The sequence below is a fragment of the Crocodylus porosus genome, unplaced genomic scaffold (genome assembly GCF_001723895.1).
Source record: "Crocodylus porosus isolate Cpor-Errol unplaced genomic scaffold, CroPor_comp1, whole genome shotgun sequence".
In the NCBI taxonomy this organism is placed as follows: Eukaryota; Metazoa; Chordata; order Crocodylia; family Crocodylidae; genus Crocodylus; species Crocodylus porosus.
Genome location: NW_017728949.1, coordinates 46,818,297 through 46,841,568, shown reverse-complemented (window position 1 = coordinate 46,841,568; position 23,272 = coordinate 46,818,297). Strand labels below are relative to the sequence as shown.

The 23,272-nt window shown below is 46.5% G+C and overlaps 1 long non-coding RNA gene across 1 annotated transcript in view; it reads right to left on the bottom strand.

Moving 5' to 3' along the window:
* Positions 1 to 2,879: 2,879 nt before the first annotated feature.
* The window catches only part of LOC109322535, a 42,539-nt gene continuing 22,146 nt past the window's right edge, over positions 2,880 to 23,272 (bottom strand). The window contains exons 3-4 of the long non-coding RNA XR_002104395.1: positions 4,890 to 4,996; positions 2,880 to 3,342 (exon numbers count right to left, since the gene is read on the bottom strand). This is a non-coding gene — a long non-coding RNA (uncharacterized LOC109322535). The remainder of the gene's footprint in view (positions 3,343 to 4,889; positions 4,997 to 23,272) is intronic.

The window sequence follows — 23,272 nt, the reverse complement described above, 5'->3', positions numbered from 1 at the left end:
AGGGACAGAGAGCATTCCAAATCTAGCATCTGGTCAGTCCTCCATGATGACTAGAAAACGATAGAGGCTTTTCTTTTAAGAATTGGCTTGTAGATAAAGTAGATATGCATTAAAATAATGGTACAAGGCAATGGCAAGGGTTAATTGGTTTCTAAAAGCCTCTTTGTGACAAAGTTTCCTTCAAGGCCCACTGTGTCAGAAGCCAGTCAACACACAGGGTGTGCCTACATGTCTCCATAAGGCAACATTGCTACAGTGCTGTGCTTTAGTACTTCCTTCTGGAAATACTTAAGTACAGCACAATACAGGTGGTTACTGCACCATGCGGGTAGCACATACTTAGATTTTCCCTCTGTGTCACTGTAGTGACACACTGCAATTGTGTAGAGATGCCCATAGGCTGGGAAATTGAAGACATGTAATACGCTATTCCACAACATGAGCAGTTTACCCAAACAGAGATAAGGAACTCTGCAGCATTGGCACCAGGTCACAGTGACCAACTGCAGAGCCCTTGAGGTTTATAGTTTTGGTGGATGGGCCAAATTAAGAGATCAGTAAATAACCAAATTAAGATATATGCATGTGATAGGTTTGTTGGAACAAAGGAATATGCTAACAAGATGGAATGTGGACAGTATGATGACAACAAGGAAACCAATCAACGATACCTGAAGAGTCATCGGAGGATGAAAAGAATACAACAGGAGGGATTTCAGAGCAGCAAAGGGTCCCTGAAAGGGGAACCTGAGGCAACCATGGGCAGAGGACACACCATCAACCCATTTCACCCACTTCCTTGTGGGGAGTGCCCCTCGGCCCTCTATCTCCAGGCTGCTGACATCCAACTTTCAAGAGAGAAGCACAGGGTGAGGCTCCTGTATTGGCCTGATGTACCCTCTCTCTATGACAGCCCTAGGACTGGTAGATATATAATTGTTTGCCTTGCCTGCATTATTCTTATCTAGTGTCACTGTGTATTACTAAAATTTGCCTATTATCGAATGGAGAAGTCATGGTCAGTCTGACAACTTGGGTCTGTCCAGAACAAGGTATCTGGATCCAGTGCCAACAAACCAGGCATCCAAAACTGCACTGCTCCTCCTCCCCTCATACCACCTCCTGCCACCACATGAAGGGCAAGGGGTTTCTCTGGAATGCAGCCAAGACTCAGTGGTCCAAACCCACTGTTCCCAGCTCCCCCAAGGGGGTGGGGAGGCATACCACATTGTAGGAACAGAAATGGAGAATTTTTAAAGTCACCAAATTAAGTAAAAAACCTGGCCCTCTAATCCTCCTAGTTCTTGCCACCATCTCCTTTTCCCTCCATGCCCAGTAGTACATCCCCTATCTGCCCATCCCTGCCCCCCTGCCCCACTTTGCCCACTGCTGCTGCTATTCCTATTGCTCTCAGAGGGATGGGGACTCCAAGATGTTTCTGCCCTACTCCATGATATTCTTACCTGCTTTGGGGACTGCTGCTTCCATGGCGTGGTCTGAAAGAGGGGTACAATTGTGCCCCTCTAGATATGTTCCTCCCCCTCTGCTCATTTGATGGGGAGGAATGGAGGGTTTCCCAAGGGCTGATGGGGTGCGGTCTGGCTTGCCTCCATCTTACCCAAATGAGCCTGGCACCCCAAAGTGCAGGATCTCTAGCAGAAAGGTGAAATAGCACAACTTTCAAAGCAGAGACTGAAAAGCTTTGGAGATCTTGGGAAAATCCTGGAGCACACAACCCTGCAGGAACCAGAAGCAAAGGGCCACCAGCCCCTGACAAACTTTCCATTCCTTCCTGGAAGGTATGATGGTCTGGGTAGCTTACCACCCCATTTCTGGCAGCAGCACTATCCCTAAAAGATTAGGGCTCTACATAGACCCATTAGCAGTGTATGTGACACTCTGTCCAGGGATAACTTTGAACTTGTTCTTAAATCAATGACACTCGTGGAACAGTTCAAGTGTTACGTCTATCTGCACCCTTATAGGACAGAACCAGTAGCTCAGAGGAATCTACCTTGACCTCCTGCAGAGCCTACTAAATTAGTGTTTTTGGAACTAGAAGCCTAGGAGCTAGCAAGAATAAAGGAACTCTGTTTGGATAAAGAAAGAGACTTTCCTCAGTGAATAGGTAGTTAATGGAGAGTTTGGTCATAGGAAGCAGTCTGTGACAGAGATACTTCCTAGGATCTCATAGAAGCCAGGCCAGTTTAAGTTGTCATCAGAGTACAGAAGGCTTTTAGCTGAGTTAGACATTGGAGGTAGGCTGTTTTTATAGCATCCGTCTCTTCTTTATATTTGTTTCTATTCTTAACACTAATTTTGGGGATTGACAAATTTACACTCATTTTAACAATTAGTCCAGGAAGAACAAAGAATTGATCCAGCTATAGGTTCTCTAAAAATGTGGTTAATGTGAAGTAATCAGCTGATGAAAAAGGTCAATAGAATACTCAAAGTGCATTAGAATAGGACACAGCAGAGAGTAACAATCCCAGATCAATGTCCCAGACTGCTGTCAGCAATTTAAGTAAAGCTGGCTCAGGCACAAAGGATAGTTTCAATTTAATAAGGAAAATATGGAATACTGAAAGTATTCCTGTATATCTGAAGCTATTGATGCTAAAGCCAGATCTCAAATTAAGTATTTTGGATAGTATTTGAGCACTCTTAGATAAAGGCATTGGCTTAGTGAGAGGGGATTAAAGGAAGTATAGGTTTTCTTTAGTTGCAACCCTATAGATAAATTCTGCAGCACTTTAAGGTTACAGCTGTATTTAGGAAAAAAGTGTTGAAAACCTCCTCATAGTTAAGACTTTTTTTTAAAGGTGATAATTTGTAAAGTCAATACATAAAAAGGAATTTTTAAAAATCCAGTAATATGTATACATTAAATGGGTCACAGAACAATAACTTCAGGCATTGTGCTCCATCAACTGAGTATACTTGTTGAGATGTTAAACAACAGAATCACCAATGCGTAAGCTTTCAACTTATTTGAGTATATAATGCTCCAGTATTTGCATAATTAGCAATAGAGATAACCATCCACATTTGATAGACACACCCTCATTTGATACAGGCAAAAAATTACATTAAATATTGTGGTTGCTAGGTCAAGCACTCAGAATTAGGAAATGCCACAGTTATACTTGCCTGTGTGATGTATCTGCCCCCCTCAAGAGATAAACCCAAAGATTTCAAATGGGAATCCATAGCATCAAAAATATTCTTGCCTCTTGTGAGCTTTCTGAGTTCTTTGCAACAGAAGAATTCCTCTATTTTTTCATAATCAAAAACAAGTAGAAGGTAAGAAGTGACATTTCCTGGGGGCAGCCCTGGAGCCTAAAATGGATAAGAACCAATAACATATAGTCTTTTTCATTTAAATGTGTAGTCTTAGGACTGAAAAAGAAATACCCTTTCCTGAACTCAATGTATATAAGGCCCATTCAGTACAGGAATAGCTTAAGCATTTTACAGCTCTTTGAGGCTGGTTTTCCTGTTATTCTAAGTACCTTATATTTCAGGTAGAAGCCTTGTAATTTGACAAGCCCTGATCTGTTCAGGGCTGCTTTAGAAGCCTTGATATTAGTAGATTTCACTCAGTTATGCAGTTCAACAGCGTGCACCTTATAAAGTTAATAGTGGACCTAAAGCGTTCCAATGTACATGAGTATTTTACTCAGATAACCTAACCAATGTTTATTACAATGTAAACCAGAAGCTGACAACCTTTACAAGTTGCAGGCTGAAACAACCTGGATCAAGTCTACTGGGCTGAGGGGCTTCCGTGTTGGGCTTTGCCTACTGCTGCACTGGGGCCAGGCAGCTGGGAGTCGTACCCGTGCTGCTTCTCTCTGCCCACCTCATCTATTATCTGGCTGTATCATGGCCGCAGTTTCCAGTCAGTGAGGAATTGAGCCAGGGCCATACAGCTAGGAGCTGTGTCCACACTGCTGTCGCTTCTCTCCTGCCCCCTCACCTTCTTTCCTTCTCTCTCCCCTTAGCCCCATCTCCTTACTGCAGTGTGGGTGTAGCTGGAAGATGCCTGACCCCAGCAGTACTCCCCACTGGCTGGAAGTAATTGCAGTACGGGCATACCTTTCAGCTGCCTGGCCCCAGCAGAGCTTCTTGCCGCCCAGCCCCTGTGTGGGCATGGACACAAGCAAAGCCCTCTGGCTCCATGGGCCAAATCCAGTGGATCAGCTGTATTCATCCAGATCCATGGATCAGATGTTGCTGACTCCTGATATAAGCAATAGGCAAAAAAGTGGGACTGGCATCATGCTATGCAGTTAAGGGAACTGTGCACTTATCCAATATGTATATAAATGGAGTACTGTAATCTTTGAAGGTCAGATCATATAGTACTTTTTCCTTATAGGGGAACTGCCTTATACAGTGCATAAAATGGCCAGTGTTCAGGGAACATGTTCAATATGTTGTTTTACTTTGGTTATTCATTATGTACCTTCATATCTACATATTACTTAGACCCTGCTGCTATACAGAGTTGCTAATGGTTTTGTGGCCTTTTTACACTAAAAGGAACATGAGTGTCTCACAAATGTTATTTCATTTATTTTCAGAACATCCCTATAAGGAGATATTATCCCCATTTCTCATACTTAGGACATGACTTTTCAGAATAATTTGTGTGCTGTAATTACATCACCTACTGAGTTTGGTTCCAGCTGTGAGTGCTCAGGACTTTTGCCAATCAGATACCATTCAATTTGGGCACCCAGGAAATAATGAGTACACCTTTAGTTACCACCTATAAAAAGTTTGGTTTGTGACTTGCCCTAATCACTGAAGAACTCTGTGACAGAGACAGAATCATGCAGCATTTTATCTTACTACAGTTCTTTTTCTTATTTGCTACTCACCTTTCAACTTCTGAAGCAAATAAGGCTGAAGTCCCATGGACAATATTCTCCTCTACTTTCAGGCCCAAAGCACCATCCTTTTTGGGGACTGGATGAAGCAGGGGGTCCTGTAAGAAAAAGACCTGTATGAAATCATATAATTAAAGCCTACAGAGCAGACAAGGTGGCAAATTGTTGCACAAGTGGACTTAATTTTAATATTTCCTAACATTTTAGCTTTTGACTTTGCTACCTTTATAATCTTTAACATAGGAAATTACATGCAATAACTTTTTTTAAAATAGCAGGTTGAAAACAATTAAAATACTGTCATAACACCACCCTCATAGTTTAGTATCAAGGTTGAAATCTATAGACTTCTGCCTCCTGAGCTAGTGTGGTAACTGTTAGCAGTAAGAGGCTGTCATCTTCTTTGGATAACAAGGACATTTTGCCAATGGTTTTCACATATATTGCTGGCAACAGTAAGACTCAAGAATCTTGGTCTCCATTCCAGGTTCTGTGCTTTCACAGTTACAGATTTTCTTCCCCACAAGCTCCACTTCTTATGTTTTATACAACCTGGGCTGTCTGTTTCTTTCCTCTAGCATGTTACCTAGAGAGTTTTAGTCTCCACTTCTTAAGCTTCTCATTCCAGTCCCAATCTCTTCCATCCAAGTTCCTGTCTCCATCTGGGTTTCTACTCCTCCACCCCCACAAAATAAAATCAGCCTGAAGCAGCTGGTATGGATCATTCCAGCTTTAATGGTAGAACTCAGGTAAATTATCATCACCTGGCAAAAAGTTTAATAAAATAATCTCAGTGCTAAAGAGCACTGAGCAGAAAACAGCTCAGGAGAAACCCCTAGTGGCAAGATGGGGGAGGCCCAGCTGCCAGTTGCCAGGGCAGACAGAGCAACAGGTGCTGGTTGCCAGGACAACTTCTGGGGAGTCAGCTGACAGGAAGGGGCAGGGCCTGGCCCATATAAGCCCAGGTAGGAGGCCAGGAGGGCAGTTCCCCTCTGGTGACCAAAGGAGGAGGAGCTTGGCCAGTGCAGACAGAAGGGACAGCCCTGACTGTGTGAGCAACCCCTGGGTGCTGCTGGGGTTAGAGTATTTCCTGGTAGGGATTGAATGTTGTTTGGCTGGACAGGTTAGCTTTTTATGTTATAGCCCAGGGGCTTTGTGTTTTTGTGTTTGTTGTTTTAACTGGAGGACTGGATGAGGCTATTAGGGGTTGGAGGAGGCCTCATAGGGGCTCCATGGTAGAGTGGGGACCCAGCACCAGAGAGGGCACAGCATTTGGGAGTACACTGACCCCAGTCCCAAACAGGGGAGCTAAGAATCGGAGGCCAGGTAAGGCTGAGGCTGCCTGAGCCCGGAAGGGGGTTCAATACCCCGAGGAGGAGATTTGGGGGCCGGGTACAGCTACAGCCACCTGAGTCCCAGAGAGGGGGCAGCGTGAGGAACCCCAAGGCAAGGGGGAAGTGATTGACAAGTGCCAGAGAGGCACAGTTGTGAGAGACAAGCCAGAACGCCTGTGTGGTGCAGGTTACAAGAGACGAGCCAGAGCATTGGTGAGGCACAGGCTGTGAGGCAAGCCGAGCGTTGGTGGGGTGCAGGTTGCGAGAGTGGAACAGACCCAAACAACATCAAGTACATCCGCGAGGCTTGGGCTGCGATGTAAGGGGAGGAAAGGAGCTGCAGATAGTCCCCCAGGCATCGAGACAGAAAATGGGCAGCCTCCTGCTTGATTAATATCCTCTAATTAAGCAAATAACAACAAGGCATGGCAGATGAGAAGGCAGGCGGTTGACGCATAACCGGTGTTGCGGGGTCACTTGTGGACGGACCCCAAAGAGGCATACCTGTCACACTTGGGCATGGGAGCACTACCCATTCACCCTTTAATTCACACAGTGCTTTAGTTATAAACCCTTGTAAATATATATCTCCAATTTGGGTACATCTTTTTGGTTCAGAACTTCTGACATTAACCCTACCTAAACTTTTCATTTGTTGAAGAACATTCCAAGAAGGCTAAAACATAACTGAGAAATGCAAATGAGAACATAAAGCATACCATTTATTAAACATTGCATGGTTTTTGTCTATATAGAATATTTTTTGAAGAGCTGATGTGTTTGGGGGAATGTGATGCGTTCCCTCATTGCAAGTGTTTTAACAGGAAGCAAATTTTGAATTTATAAGATGTAATCATTCCTTTTATATAGTTCCATTTTTCTTTGTGAAATCAATTGTTTGATTTGTTCTTCACCGACAAATTTTTGGCTGAAAGCTTTACAATGTCTTTTCCATCACTGGTGGCTCATCTGAAATCTCGGGGTCATCCTTCCCTATTTTCCATACATGTATATCAGACAGAGTGCAAGGATGAAGGGATGCTTCCTTAGAGTAGCATTTCTCAACCTGTGGATCACGGCCCAAAGTGGGTTGCAAGAATATATGAAATGATCATGAACAAACTTTAAAAATGGATCCACAAACTTTAAAAATGGAAACGTTTGCTCTCCAGAGCGCCCCAAGAGATGATGAGGTCTAATGGTCATAAACTACTGCAAGACTGTTTCAGGCTGGACATAAGGAAGAATTTCTTTACTGTCCGAGCCCTCAAGGTCTGGAACAGCCTGCCATTGGAGGTGGTTCAAGCACCTACATTGAACACCTTCAAGAGCAAATTGGATGCTTCTCTTGCTGGGATCCTATGACCCCAGCTGACTTCCTGCCCTTTGGGTGGGGGATGGACTCGATCTCCTGAGGTCCCTTCCAGCCCTAATGTCTATGAAATCTATGAAAATGAAACAAAACAGAACAAAACATGAAACAAACAGCAGCAAATGAAACCACACAAATAGTGAGCTCCTGGCCTCTGAAAATCACCACACTTCAGGAGTTTAAATATAGCACCAAACAGTTGAAGAAATCAAAGTAGACATAAGTGACTAGCAACAGCAAAGCTCTTAAGGCCTCTCTACATGTGCAGGTAAAGGTGAAATGGGCTGTAATGTGCAATCCACATAATTGCACCTTCTGCCATGCCACAAGTGCATGGCAGGAGGCATGACTGTCGACTCACACATTAAATCCCATAATGCTTTATTGCTGGTGCAGGGGGAGCCCAATCCTGGGAGCCCCCTCAGCTGATCACAGCATCTGAGGGGGATCCCAACCACGGGGGTGCCCAATGCACCTCCGGGGTGGTGAGATGCAGTTGCTGCAATCTCCCAGCCTCAGGGGTAAGTGAAACTCCCATGGCTGAGAGGTCACAGCTACTGCAATCACCCAGCCTCAGAGGCTTCGTATACCCCCAGGACTGGGAAATAGCAGTTATTCCCAGAATCAGCAACAGCTGGGACTGAGAGTCCTCTCAGTAGTGGGCAGTGGCAATGCATAGGGGGTGCACATGCACCTTCCGAGAGCACCAGTGCACTCCCTGACCAGCCATGTTTGCCGCTTGGGTGATGGGCAGGGGGGCCAGGCAGAAGCACCAGTGCCCCCACTGCAAGCACCAGCTGACTGCTGCAGCCACTCCCAGAAGCAGCTGCAGCAATTGGCCATCATCGAATCAGCCACAGGGGTCATTGCAGTGAGACTCCCCGCCAGTCAGCAGGATTGGCCACAGGTGGACCACCCCCCCAGGCAGTGAGATCAGTGTGGATAGACGGGTCTGGTCACAACGGAGGCATGTGTTCCCCTTGACTAAGGCGGCACGAGTTGCCCATGGTAGTGGGACTCCCAGCCCTGGCTGGCCATGGTATGCCCCTGTGGCTGGGAGTCCTGTCAGCTGACAGGGCTCCCAGCCACAGGGCAGACCCTACTACACATGAAAATTAAAATTTGAGAGCAGCCAGCTACAAAGTTAGTCCACATTTTCAAGGTCTAACTTTACAGCTAGTTGGAGCTTTTTATGGCATGATAGCTACTTTGCATGTGTAACTGGTCTGAAGGCAATTCCAGTTAATCAGTTAATTGTGCAATACTTTGTGTAATCTCTGCTTCAGGGCCTGTTGGGGTTATGAAATCCTCTGTACTAATTCTTTTACGAATGTTTGAAAATCTAAAATTGTCATGTATGTACTGTTTCAGGATTTGGGTGTCAGAAGTAGACTGGCTAAGTTTGCAGATGACAACAAATTATGGAGAAGTACAGTCACATTAGAGGGTAGGCTGGGGATTCAGGCTGACTTGGACAGGCTCACAAAGTGGGTGGATAAAAACCTGATGACTTTCAACATAGAAAAATGCAAGGTGCTCCACCTCAGGAGAAAGAACCCACATCATACCTATAGACTTGGCAGTGCTACATGCACTAACACTATGACTGAAAGAGACTTGGGGGTCATGATTGACCACAAGATGAACATGAGCCACCAATGAGATGTCACAGCCAGCAAAACAATTAAAGCCTGGCTTGCATCTACTGATGCATCTCAAGCAAGATCCAGGCTGTCATCCTCCCACTTTATTCAGCCTTGGTGAAGCTACAGCTGCAGTACTGCATCCAGTTCTAGGTTCCATACTTTAGGAAGGACATAGAGGAGCTTGAGAAAGTCCAGAGGAGAGCTATGTGCATAATCAGAAGTCAAGAGAGCAAGCCTTATGAAGAGAGGCTGAAAGGCATAGGACTCTTCAGCTTGGAAAAGCATAGGTTCAGGGGGCACTTGGTAGCAGCCTATAAGTATATCAGGATTGTGCATCAGGATCTGGGAGAACATCTGTTCACTGTGAACATCTGTGAGAGGGGAGACAGGAGCCCTCCCAGCATGGCCCGGACCTCTAACCAGAGCACTGCAGCACTCACTGTACGAGCCGAGATGAGCGGCAGCAGGAAGGAGACCAGAGCACAGACACTGGCGCAGGTGCAGGCTCAGCAGTTTTGCAGCTGCCTGAGCCTGCATGCTGGGGAAAGCTGGAGGCGTGGCCTCCAAGCAGTGCAGGGTGTTCAAAAGGCAGCTGGGGAAACAGCTGGCAGAGAGCTGGAACACCAGCTGGGAGATGCCAGCTCAGGAGCCGGGAGGCTCCAGCTCTAGCTCCAGCTTCCCAGAGAAGGAGGCAGCCTTCCACCAAGAGACCAGCAAGGCAGAAGGCAGGCTCAGGGGTTGGCAGGAGCGAAGGAGCCCTGTTGGAAGGCAGAGATCAGGTGGGATGCCACTGGGGAATGGCAAGGGTCCAACTAAAAGCCCCAGAACCAGGACTGAGGGCAGACCCTCAGGTCCACAATCATTCTTGGGTGGCTCCAGAGGGGGCAGAGCATGGGGAACCATGAACCCCAGAAAAGGGGAGAGGAGTGATGTCAGCAAGAGGGACCAGAGCAATGGGACCCCAGGTCAGTCAGGCTCCAGGGTAGGGATGCTGCAGGAACTAGTAGGGATGGGGCACAAGGGCAGTCCCAGTACCCCTGCCTGTTAGAGGGGAGAAGATGAACAAGTCCCCTAGGAGGGGGAGAGAAAGGAGCCCCGAAAAAGAGGGAGAGAAAGGCAAGCTCGGGAGCTCCACCGGCAGGTTTTGGCATTTTCAGTTGAGTTGTAGGTGAGCCCAGAAGGGGCAAGTTTATTTTTCTCAAAGAGGGGAAAACCAGCCCGAAAACCAGGGATGGATCCCTGAAGGTTCATGGCCCAGAAGACCCAGCCCTTGCAAGGCAGACAGTGTGGGGAAGATCTGTGGGAAGCAGAATCAACCCAGGCTGAACGCGTGGTAAGTGTGGGGTAAAGAGGAGGTTTGGAGCCCCACAAAGACAACCCCAGGGTCGAGACCCCTCCGGGCCCCCAACAGGGAACTGCCTCCCCAACTAATAACACCAAAGACATGGCAGAAAAGAAAAAGGGGCAGTGCCCAGACCTTCTAGGTGGCACCAGAATAGGGTTTCACCCTGATGTCACTGGAAGGCAGGGCACCCATGCAGAAGTCCCCAAAGCCTTACAATACCTACCAGTGACAACCAGGGCACCCCAAGGGAAGACAAGGTCCAACAGTCACAAACTGCTGGAAGACCATTTTCAACTGGACATAAGGAAAAGCTTCTTTACTGTTTGAGTCTCAGAGCCTGGAATAGACTTCCTCAAGAAGTGATGCAAGCACCTACTTGGGACATGTTCAAGAAGCGTTTGGATAACTATCTTGCTGGGGTCATCTGAGCCCAACTGACTTCCTGCCCTTTGGGTAGGGGGCTGGACCTGATGATCTCACAAGGTCTCTTCCAGCCTTAATGTCTATGAAATCTATGAAGAGTCAGGGAGGATTTTTTTTTCTACATACAAGTTGTATGTATTCTGATTGGGTGTTTGTCCTTTTCTAGAGGGATAGTCTTGCTCCCATACTCAGTATCAAACTTTTGCCATATTTGGGGTTCATAGATGAGAATAGAAGGCACAAGTTTGGGTTTGGATTTTGTTAGTTTTTTTCCTTCGTCTGCACCATGGTTTGTAGATGACTTACTAGGATCATCTTGGGTATATTTCACCTAAGCAATTCCTTGTTTTTGCAGGGGTGTTTGACTATGGTGGTGCTTTCCTCTCTCCCATTCTCTGGCTGTGCTGCTCCATTTCCCTAACAGTTTAATCCTCTGAGACTTTAATGCTTTGATTTGGTTTGACTAAAGTTATCGAGTTCAAAATAGTGTCTGAGCCAAATGTGGTGTCTGGTGATAGATAAGGGATCAGATTAGCTCATCCACTCCTCCAGGTTTTAAACTCTGGAAAATCTATAGTTTTATATTTTCAAAATTTAGATTATATAATCAATCAGAATGAGCAGTGGCGCACAGTTCTCTGAGACTGCAACGTGTTTGAGTAAGTGGATGATTTCCAGTTCATCCTGTTTTTTATTACCGTCACTTGCATCCTTTTGGGTGTTTTCACATGTGCTCCATAGTTACAGAATGTCAGAGCTGCTTCCCAGCTCATGTATAGGCACCCTTTATGCCTGATGTCACCATTAACATAGGTAACTGGAATTCCCAAAATAATCCTCTCTCAGTAAACAAAAGACAATAGCTCTAGCTCCCATGTCCATCCAGGGTTTTTCTTTTTCCTTTTGAGGAGATTAACATGACATGAAATAACTTTCAAGAATGCTTTGGAACCTTGAGTAAGTAGGGAGAACAGGATCCCAAAACAGTGAAATCTGCCACATTTATATATAACCAATTTCCTCCGAGAGTTCTCTCACTCTGAATTGAGCAATGTAAAACTCAGTAAAGACACATTAAATAATCTCCTTGAAAACCTCCTATTGTTTGAAAGCAAATGAATAAAAACCACAAGAAACTTCATGTGGTATATGGTACATTGCATTTACTTAAATTAGCTCCAAAGTACCTATTTTCTATAGCATCAAGCATATAATTAATAATAAATAATAAGTAAATGTACTTCTTGAGAAAGGTGCCAGAGTTATGTCTGTAGAGAATGATGCTGTTTTTTTAAAATATACACAGAACAGGCACAGCTGCAATGCAGGCTTATGTGCTCTGCCCCCAATCACCTATATATTTATTCTTACATGCTGTCCCCCCTCCCGTGTATGGTAACACATCTCAAGCTTTATCTACACTGCTAGTTAGGGCTGACTTGATGGCTGCCTTGAAACTAATATCACTGACCATCTACACCAAAAGCCCCTATGCTTGACTGTTCCAGCAACAGTCCACCCTAACCCTGGAATGTTACTTTGCCTTTGAATGTGCCTTTGAATGTTACTTTGTAGGCATCAGGCAGGAGAGGAATACCAGCAACAAGCTCATAACTTCCCATTTTTGACTTCTGGGCCTTTACATCCTACTCTGCTGTCTTCTCTACTGCCTGTGAGTGGAGCCAAGCAGAGAAGGGGAGACAAGTAGTAAGCAGACTGATTCTTACAAGAGCTGTGTTCAAGGAACAAGAAGCACAGTATGGATAACTTTGCTGCCGGGTTCAAGGTAAGACAGAAACAGGGAGGGATAAGTTATATGGGACCACAGTTGTCAACCCAAGAACAGTATTTTTAAATGGGAATCTGCATACTTTTTACTGATGGCCACATTTTTTTGTTCCTTGAGCACAGCTCTTGCAGCAATCAGTGTGCTCTTTGCCGGACCTTCGATCAAACTATGGCTGCTTAGTGTTTTTACTGACAGCTAATTTTGTTATTGACTTTACCAGTGGCCCTTTTTGGTCTGATGTTTATTGACAGTCAGAAAAGTTACTGATAGATAACCCTGTGTGGATAACACTCATTGAGGGAGACCCTCACCCACTTAGAGGTAGTACAAGAATGGCAGTCACCACCACTCCTAGACACTGCCTTGGCAACTACCGGTCCCCAGCCCTTGCTACTGCTGCTGCCCAGGGTGCTGAACCAGGTAGTTAAACCTCTGGCATTATCAATTGCCTAAACAATCTGTCACCCTCTATTATTTTTCTTCTTATGAATCTCATAAGTTCCTTATGAAAATACTATGCTCTGATACAGGCAGTTTTTCCATTTATAATTTATGACCATTACAATGAATGGCATGACACTGTTCATCTCCCTATGAGCTTGTTTTACCTGTGAATTAAAAATAAATTATTTTCTAGTTGCCATGAATAATTATTTTCTGAAAGGTTGAAGAATATTTATCTTACTGCAGTGGACTGAGTTTAGCATGATAGGGAAGGTTTAAGGTACCTTTCCCAGATACTCAGATTAAAAATGAGCTCGTCTAAAATGCTTAAGAAAGTGCAGTATGACTTACTGAGTTCTTTACATATCTCATCTACTCTTTTTATGGCAATACTAACGGCAACAGGATGATGTCAATGAGTGGTAGCCTTCCTGCAATGAGAAAAGGAGTTTGCCAGAAACATTTAATCTCAAATAAATTGTTTGGGTTTAGTCCAGCCAGAATCAAAACAAAAAGTCATTTTTTTTCAGTTTCTATTAAATATAGAAAGAAGCAACACAGATTTCTTTCACTGCAGTTAAAACCAAATACCAGGTTTCATGCTGCCAAGATCCCAACAATGTAACATCTGACTTCCCTAGCAAAGTATTAGAAGTATTTCATAACCCAAATTTAAGCAATATAACATTACAAAGTAGGCAAATTTGAGTCCCTCCTCTGATTTCAAATCAGCAGCATTAAGAACAAGCTCTTTTCTCTCTATTTTCAAAAAAGATTCTTTACTGTGGGAAAAGTTGTATTTAGAAAATATTAAATTAATAACATTAACCACAGAGAAGCCAGTAGATAGGTTCCACAGGCAACAATAATTCTGTTTCCTTACACATAGACAGGATGAGACAGTCTTTAATTACAAATTGCACAATTCAGTGTTCGCTGACTTGTATCAGGCTAGCTGCATTTTTAACCCTTTCCATTCAAGTGCATCCCCTCTGGGTGGCAGATGTCTCGCCTCACTCTCTCGCAGAGCATATAGTTCCACAGTTCTTCTACTCTGTAGATCAGCTCCCCAGGATATACCATCATATTTACTAATTGTAACTATCTTATGGGCTGTGGTCAATGCATGAATGCAAAGACATTTTTTTCTCCCCCCCTTACAACTCTTTTGTTACTATGGTGTGCTGGCTTTTCCTGCTCTGATCTGGCAAAGAATGTCTTGCATGTGAAAGTCTGTCTAACTCTAGCCCAACTATGTAGTGGGCACATCCAAATGAAACCCTATGGGCACAAGACAAGTGCACACGTGCCCCTTGCAGCATCTCAAAGTCCTTTGAGATGCTGCAAGAGGCATGTGCAGGAATGAAAACATTTTCCCTAGGGCATAATTAGACCCCTGGGTATCCAGGGGTCAACCCCCCCCCCCAAAAAAAACACAGAAGAAAAAAGCTGGGCAGACCGCGGTCCTGGATCATGCCATGAGGCAACCAGGGTTTGGGTCCTTCCCAGAGAAGCTCTGGTAGCCAGCCAGTGTGTCTATGGTTGGCCCTCACCCCAGTGCTGAAGCACTCTGCCTCCTGCAGGTAAGTAGGAGGTAGGGGGACTTGAGGAGGAGACAGGGGACCATGGGGGAATCCCCACTGGCCCTGCCCACTCCCCCAGCCCTCCAACAGCTGCTCCACCCGGCCCCATTCCCTGCCTGCCCCCCGAGCACTGTCTAACCCGGCCCCAGCATCCCAGCAATTAAAAAAAAAACAACCACCCCGCACTCACTGGCAGTAGCAGCTGCCATCAGGATCACTGGGGCCTGTGGCAGAGCCCACCCAGCAGCATGGGGCCCAGATGACAGCTGAAGCAACCCCCAGCTGCTCAACAGTGCACAGAACTGCACGATGCCCTGCTGACCCTGGTCACACTGGCCTGAGGGGCAGTGGCAGTGCAGATGCCAGGTGGCTGGGGCTGGGCCCTGCTGTCCCCTGCTGCCCCATGCTGCATGGGGGGGCTCTGCCACTAGGCCCCAGAGGCCCACAGCTTTTTTTAAATGCCGGGAGACTGGGGCCAGTTGGGGCAGCCATTGGGGGGGGACTGGGGTGCAAGTGGTAGGTGGCACTGGGTGGGGCAACCATCGGGGCAACCATCAGGGGGCTGGGGTGCAAGCTGGGGGTGGGCCTGGGTGGGGCAACAATCCAGGGTGCTAGGGGAGTAAGCAGGGCTGGGGCATGTGGGCCCTGCAGGAGGGGTGGTAGGTCCTATGGGGGCCATGTGGCCCCTGTTTTGGGGCTGTAGCTTCTGTGGGGGCTGTAAGTCATGCTGGGGGGGATGTAGCCCCTGTTGAGGGGCAGCTCATGAGCTGTGCAGGGGTGGGATGCACCCTGCAGGGGGAAGGGGACCCACCCTCCTGAGTAGCCCACTCACACAGTTTGCCCACAATCCACCCCATACATCCCATGGCCTCTACATCCCTCCACAGCCACCTATAATCAGATCGTTATCTCTCTGTCTCTCACTGTGTGTGTGTGTGCATGCGTGTGTGTGTGTGTGTATGTATATGTGTGTATTTATATATATGTGTGTGTGTATGTGTGTGTGTGTACTAGCGGTCTCTTTTTTTAACTGTGGAGGAACATGGAAGTCAGGATATTTTACAGAGTGACTTTGGGATTTTTTTATCAGGGATTTTTCAGTTTTCCAATAGGAAACACCAGAATTCCTGCTAAGGAGGTCAGTGGCAGGACCCAAGCAGAGGAGCCTGCTCAGAGCTGGCACCTTGAACCCAGCTGGAGGTGACTGACTTCCTGGTCAACTGGGGCCAAACAGACATGCTTTGATAGTTCAAAGCAGGCCACCACACTGGAAACATCTTCTGGGAGATAGCTGCCCAGATGGCCAAGCAGAGGGCATGCGTAGCAGTAGTGCTGCACAAAGGCCAACTCTGCAGCCACAATCCACTGGCAGCTGGCCCAGAGGAGCATATGACTCTTTTGGCTGTGCAGTCCTCATCCGGGTCTGGCAGGTGCGCAGCAGGTCACAGCCAGGCAGCAGCCCCCACTGCCAGACTGCTGCAGTGGGTAGACGGTGTAGGGAACTCTCAGGACTGCTTCAGCAGTCCAGCTGGCACAAGGGATAGTGTCCCCAGGTACCAGTTGGCTGGGCCTCAGAAGCTCCTGAGAGCAAGTAGCCCAGGGCAGCTTTTTGTACTGATGGGGCCATGACAGGGCAGCTTTTTATACTGCTGGGAACAGCACCCACCTGTGTGCCCCAAGTGGTACAATTTGCCCGACACCAAAGTGCATGTCTGGGCACATGCGCTGAGGCAAAAAGCCCTGGCTCAAATTTGCACCGCTTTTATTTGAGCTGCTGAAAGAGCATGTGCTGGCATGTGTAGACATACCCTATGTTGCCATAACAATGAACTATTGCAACGTAGCTCATTGCTACAGCGGCATAGGTCAGTGGGCACTAGCCATGACACCATCACTACTACACAGTGGCTCATTGCCACTGTGCAGCAGGGTCAGAAATGACCCATGCCATGCTAGAACTTCACAGTACTGGTGGGTACTACACAGTCATTTAGTACATGCTAAAGCAAGTACTAAATGACTGTGCAGTACCAACTGTGCAGTGGGGTGCACATGTAGACATACCCAGTTAGTAGAATAAGAGATATCAGCATAAGAAATCCTTGCCTCATGTCATTAAACAATACTTTATTTTGAAAAAACTGTTTTTTGCAATAGAAAAAGCATAAAAAGGAAGGGCTTTAAAAAACAACCTAAGCCTGCATAGCCATCTTACCTAGAGCAAAGGAAATAAATTACTACACAGTAAAAGAAGGCAGGGCTTTCCAGTCTGTTAGCTGTTCTGTAGTAAATGCAAATGAAATGGAGACTACAAGTAAATGGTAAATGAAAACTAATTCATGGAATCTTACCCATTCTTCACTGATGGCTAAGCTACTAAGCTGTAATTCTCACTTACTGCAGAGTAAGTGTGGACTCTTGAGTGTCTACACATCAAGCGCAGTTGGTGGGGCAAGCAGAGCATCCCATAGAAGCAGTGGGTTGGTGGTGGGGAAGAGTTTGAAGCTGGCCAGAAGCAGGGGGGTTTTCAGCTTCCCCGATACTGACCCGAATGCCTAGCCAGCTGCAAACCCCCCACCCCCTCCCACTCCCAGCAGGCTGCAAACCCCATTCTGCTCCTGGCCAACTGCAACCCCCCCCAACCAGAGGACGCTCCGCCCACCCCCAGTCTGAGTTCACCAACCACACCTGCTACATGTTCATTAATGCATAATTGGTGCTAATGCATATTAGTGCAGATGAACACTGTTTAGTGATGTTAATAATCTTTAGGCTAAATCTACTGTGCATTATGACATTAGCACAAGTTTTTCCTGCTATGCTAATGCACAGTAGAATTAGTCTTCTGCACATTAAGCATCTCGTGTAGACATGCCCACGAGACACTTAATGTGCAGAAGACTAATTCTACCGAGCATTAGTGCAGTGGGCAAAAGGTATGCTAATTAGTGCAGTACATTAACTTCACTAAAAAAGCATTCATCTGTATGCAAGAAGTTACAGCAGAGCATCTGACTCATTTTAAAGCCCACCCCCCATTACGTCATAGTTACTCCTTTGTGTACCCTTAGATAGGCCTAGTTTATCCAGATGTCCCCACTTTTACAAACACTCCGAACACCTGCAGTCTCTGCATCTCTCCCTGTCTGTCCCTTCAATGAAACATTTTCTTAATCCAATTCAAAGTCCTTTTGTTTTGCAAAATTGCTTGACCTTGCTTGAAACTATTGCTCCTCCACTAAAGGGTAGACTACTCATCTGTTAGTTCTGTGCAAAGTACTTTAATTAGCTGCAAGTGAGAGTTCTCAGAAGCTTTGTTCTTCTCCATTATCTATATGCAGGTAAGCTTGTGCTCGGATGAAGTTTGTGATAATCATAAAACAAAGACCACATTAGAGTGTGTTTATACATGTTACTGAACAGCTACCAGCCCCATGCACTAGCAAGCCTTTGCTGCCAACTTCTAATCTCTCTCAAGTTTCCTTATGCTGATATATTATTTACTCCTTTACTTTTTCCTTGAGCAGTGTCCAACCCTAGTCTTACCTACATGGCCTGTATATTACTAATGCTTAACTTTAATTGAGTAACAAAATAGAACAGTACCTGTGTTTATCATGGCAGCCTTAGGTATTAATATGCAAATTAACAATATTTTGTTATAGTTTTATATCCTCCCTGCTAACAGCTGACATGAACAGTTTCTGTGCCCTCTAAATTAGTAACACTGCAGTTTTCTGCTCCTATCGATACAGCCAATAGCACTAGTAAATTTATTATTTTTTTCATAATATTTTAAAAATTCTAATATTATAAAAGCCTAAATCTGTCTGTCCGTAACACTTTACTTGCTCTCTGATTGGCTGATGGAAATGACCAATCAGAGTGCTCCAAGCATGGGGGAACATCACCATGATCCTGAAGCCATGCTAAGGATTAGACACAGGGTGGGGGAGCTGAGACCAGCACTGCTGGCCTTGCCCCCCGCCCCCTTCCTGAAAGAGGCAGAATAGCAACAACATGGGGCATTAGGTGGCGGCACTCCATCCCAGGCCCCTCCCCTCCCCACTCCCCCTCATTCTTGATGGGCAATTGGCTAGTTGCAGTTATAAGAAGGGATCCAGATTTTCTGTTTGTGATGGAAAAATGTGGTAAAGCCTAGATTTTCTCATTTTAAGAAGTAAAACCCAGATTTTCTCCTTTAAAGGAGAAAAACATGGGAAATGGTAGGTTTTCCCTTGCAGGCTGGCAGAGTTCCAGCCTGGAAGAGACTGTGGGTAGCGAAAGAAGGGCGATCAGCAAGGTGTGTCATGTGCACATGCACACGTACACATGCATATGACGACCAGGCAACCTAGAGACCAGCTCCTGCAGGTAAGTGTGGTGGAGGGGGTGGGAGGGAATTAAGGCCCCCATAATGAGAGAGGGAGTTGGGCAGGGCTGGATTTGGGGCTGCTGCCCAGCTGGGGTGGTATGTGGGGCTTGGGGCTGGAATGCGAGCCTATGTGGCCCAGGTGGGGAGCAGAATGCTCCCAGTTGACATGGTCTCATGGAGGTCAGGTGCTGCCCAGTTCTGCTCAGAGGAGGTAGCTAGGCACGTAACCTGATGCCAGCACCCAGTGACCCCTCTGAGCAGAACCAGGTGGCCCTCCACAAGGCCATGTCAACCTGGAGGTCCAGAAGGGGACTGATCCGGTGGGCCAGTCCGGGTGGTAGTTCGAGGATACCAGGCACAAATCCAACTTTTCCCTGGTGACTTGAACGAGGGCTGGGCAGGCCAGAGTTACCTCAAAGGGTCCCAGCAGGTATGCAGAGCCCCAGGGTCGGCACCCAGCGACCTCTCCAAGTGGAACCCGGCAGCGGCTGACCAGGGCCAGGGCCCAGGCAGCCCTTCACCAGGCCATATCAACCTGGAAGTCCAGAAGGGGACTGATTCAGCAGGCCAGGCCAGGTAGCAGTTCCAGGAGCCCAGGCATGAACCCAGTCAGGCCAGGCAGGCTGGGGCTATCTCAAAGGATCACTGCTATTGGGGCCTGGTGCAGCAGGGCAGAATGGGATGGGGAAGTTCAATGCTGCCACCATTAGCCTCACACCACCATGGTAAGGTGCTCCCACATGCCTGGAAGCAATGAGGGGCACAAATCCATGCTGCCACCCCCACTGCTGTTGGTTGAGCAGGAAGTGCTTTGCCATGGTGATGCAGGACTGGCATCAAGCTTCCCCACCTTGCTCTGTCCTGATGCACTGGATCCTACCCACTGGGCTGCAGAGGATGTGGGAGCGCAGCAGAGTGGAGAGCCTGAGTCTACAGCGGGCAGCCTGCACCCACCCTCCACATCCATGAGGTCTGTTCAAGCTGTGCTGCCCATGGGGGAGGGAGAGGTGAGCTCTGCACTCCATCACAATAGCCACCACCTCCCACATGCAGCAGCCAGGGCTCAGGAACTGCTGCGGGAGGGGGGGTAGAGAGCTTCAGACCCAGGTCCCTGGCCCCATAGCCATGGCAGCTGGAGGCCCCAGCTCTGGCAGGGCTGGGCGGGTGGGGATGGGGTGGGGAGTAAGGGGCATCATCAGCGCCCAAGGGGCTGTGGTTAGGGAATGAGGGGCTTCATCAGGGTTGGGAGGCTGTGGGTGGAAGTGAAGGGCAATGGCATGGACAAGGCATTAGCATATCAGGGCTGCTCAGTACCACAAAGCAGTGAGGGGGAACAGCCAGAGCTAGACCTGCATCCTGGTGAGTGAAAGGGATAGGGGGGAGTTCTGATTTTCTATGATAAAAAACCCAAAATCAAATGCCAAAATTTTTAGGTATTTAGAATGTATTTTATTATAGTCATTGAGGCACTAAAGCTAGGAACAGACATTACACATAAACTGATTTAAACCTGTAATAAAACAGACATTCAGTGCGCATAAACCAGTTTGCAAATGGCTGAAACTGTTTTGAGATAAACCTGGTTGAATGTAGTATCTGACTTAACTGATTTGGGTCCAACCAATTTTTGCAATGTCTGTCCCAGACGCCTTCCTGGTTTAATTTAGAACAAAGTCCCCAAGCATCCCAGATGATTTGAGCCCTGGGCAAGGCTCTCTGCTCCAAAACAGGGTGGCCCCACCCCTCTGCTCCCTAGGTGGACCTCTGGTGGAGACAGCAGGCACAACAGTGTCTGCCTAGTTTCCCCCTGGCCAAGCAGGGATTCCCCGCTTTCCCCCCCAACAGTATGAACCATAGCCAATGTGTGGTATGGTAGTTAATGTTGAGAGAGATCTGCGTAAGGCAGACAGGACAATGTCTTCTTAGCGTTTTTTGGAGCAAATCAACAGGTAGCTAGTAATGTCCCTCCATTCCTTCCTTGGAAAAAGTTGTTTAAGAAGAGCTTGAACTAATGAGAGAGGCTTTTTTTTCCTTAATGGGCTTCCTAAACAGAGCATCCTGCAGGACCTGGCCACACCACCCAGCTCAGCACTATGGAAGGGAAGGGAGGGCTGCTCTAGTGTCCCCTGGCTTCTAGCCTGAACAACTGCTGGCATGTGCCTGCATTTTTTTCTGACCAGAGGGAATGTCTATGCATCTGTAAACTGGTTCAGCCTAGCCAGGTTAGACTAACCTGTGATGATTGAACCAATTTAGGCTCAGGCTTTTTCAATGTCTGTCCTTAGCTCAATAGGATTCCAGACTACTTTAAAATGATAAATATATCAATAAAACATTGTGCTCAACTGATATATAGAGCAGCATTTCATTTTAATAATGAAGAATCATGGATTTTGGGGGTTTTAATCAGAGAATTCGCATCTTTTTATCAGAGAGTTTGTGATTTTTAAACAGAGAAAACCAGGGTCCCTGTACTGTAAGACACAGAGTTCCCTAGGAGAAAAAGATAGGAATGTATTGACCCAAATGCCACCTGACTTCATATAGCTGGCTGATGTCCACTTACCCTCTAAGGAATCTGAATCCTATTTTGTTTCTCAGTATTGAAAAACATCAGCAAAATCATTGGATTACTGAGAGCTCAAACTGCAAATGGCTGTTTCTGTATACACTACCTGCAGCTGCTGCAGAGTGTGCTGTGCTGGTTGCCTGATACAGGGTTTTAATCTCCTATTTTGTCAGGCATTCTAAAGAGTTAATCCCATTTGATTTTGGTCTGCCAGCCAAACCCTGATGTATTTGCTGAGTGAAGCTTGGAAAATTAGGCATTTTTTTCCATTTTATTAGCATTTGTGGAGAGACAGGTGAGATCTAATTTCAAAACCTACAATCTAATTGTCACACATAGGAAACTGGGCAGAGAGCCAAAAGATAATGTTAGATGACTCTATCCACCCACAGAAAGTTACTTGTTTGACTTAACCCTTTAAAACTGGCATTATAAATATTTAGAGGTATATGTATATCTATAGAGGCATATATCTGTATATATGTCTCTAATTTTAATATAAATTATAAATTAAGTGTGCTGAATTTTGGATTTTTAAATTATTTCAAGCACTCAGAAAGCTACTATTCTGTGAGTCTGGGAGATATTTAAATCTGAAAAATTTAGTGAAGACAGAAAGAAATTTGTTTATGAATGCTCTTTGTTTCAGGCTCAACATTAAAAAAAATTCTTCTCAGTTAGGGTATCCAGACTGTGGAATAAGCTTCCTCCAGAGGTGTTGAAATCACCTATCCTGGAAACCTTCAAGAGGATACTGGACGATCACCTTGCTGGGGCCACTTGAAGTCCCTGTTCCCACGAGCACTGTCAGGAGTGACTAGGAATAACGGTCACAAGCTGGCAGAGGGTAGATTTAGGCTAGATATCAGGAGGCGCTACTTCACAGTCAGGGCGGCTAGTATCTGGAACCAACTTCCAAGAGAAGTGGTGCTGGCTCCTACCCTGGGGGTCTTTAAGAGGAGGCTAGATGTACAGCTTACTGGGGTCATTTGACCCCAGTACTCTTTCCTACCATGGCAGGGGGTTGGACTAGATCATCTACTCAGGTCCTGTCCAAACCTAGAAACTATGAAACTATGACCCTTGTTGTCTTTCCTGCCTAGTGCATGGGGATGGGCCCATTGATCTTCCAAAGGCCCTTCCAACCTTACAATCTGTGGGTGCATCCAGAAGAACACGCACGTGCCTCTTGCCCAATCTCAAACTCCTTTGAGACGGGGCAAGAGGCATATGTGGGAATGAAAAACTTACAGCATGGGGAGAAAATTAGACCCCTGGATATCCAGGGGTCTAAAAAACCCAAAGTTTAGAAAAGCAGGGCAGGGCACAGTCCCAGACCAAGCCCTGAGACAACCAGAGGCTGCCAGAGCATCTCTGTGGTTGGCCCCTTGCCCTGGTGCTGAAATGCGCAGCCTGCCAGACTGCATGTTCAGCACCAGAGCTTCAGTGCCAGTAAGTAAGGGGTTGGGGGGCTTGAGAAGGGGGGAGGGGACC